The 625-nt window shown below is 48.5% G+C and overlaps 1 protein-coding gene across 1 annotated transcript in view; it reads right to left on the reverse strand.

The window, feature by feature from the left end:
* DNAH10 (dynein, axonemal, heavy chain 10) overlaps positions 1-625 on the reverse strand; it is a 127,841-nt gene that overhangs the window by 91,747 nt on the left and 35,469 nt on the right. The window lies entirely within an intron of this gene.

Consider the following 625-nt stretch of genomic DNA (forward strand, 5'->3'; position numbering starts at 1 on the left):
CTGAGAACAAACTATGTGCTAGACATTCTTCTCGGTGCTGGGGATTCAAAAGTGAACAAAATTCTCACTGGCATTGGGGTGAAGGATGATCTCCGGAGCGGTCAGAATGGTTTCCGTTTGGAACAGAGGGACGTTTCCAAGGATTAACGCGTTAAAAGACTGCAAATTCCTAAAAGCGTAAATGCAAATAACTGAGTACCCATGAGAGCGAAACACACTGCACAGCTGACGGAGGGGACCAGGGTCACAGGAGTCACAGGTGAGAAGCCCACCACAAGGAACACCACGCTGTGGGGGTGTAACCGACAGTCTGGGCTGAGTTTCATTATATTTTTTTGGTCCTAAATTTATACAAGTAGTTCATTTCTACTTTTGGAAAATCGAATACCTGTGGGTTGGAAAATACTTAAATGATGCTGATCACTTCCGGAAGCTGTTCGACTCTGGTTCAGGAAAAAGGAACACTCACGCCCGTGCAACCTGCCCCAGCCCGCTCTGTCCTCTCTGGGTCAATCTGGGGGTGACACTCAGACATGGAACTTCATTAGCCCCCAGCCTGGGGCCCCTGCTCTGCCCCTTCAGTAACTTGTGCGGCAGCCAGAGAGACTTTTTAAAAACATGGAAC

Source organism: Propithecus coquereli, unplaced genomic scaffold (genome assembly GCF_000956105.1).
Source record: "Propithecus coquereli isolate 6110/MARCELLA unplaced genomic scaffold, Pcoq_1.0 Scaffold81, whole genome shotgun sequence".
In the NCBI taxonomy this organism is placed as follows: domain Eukaryota; kingdom Metazoa; phylum Chordata; class Mammalia; order Primates; family Indriidae; genus Propithecus; species Propithecus coquereli.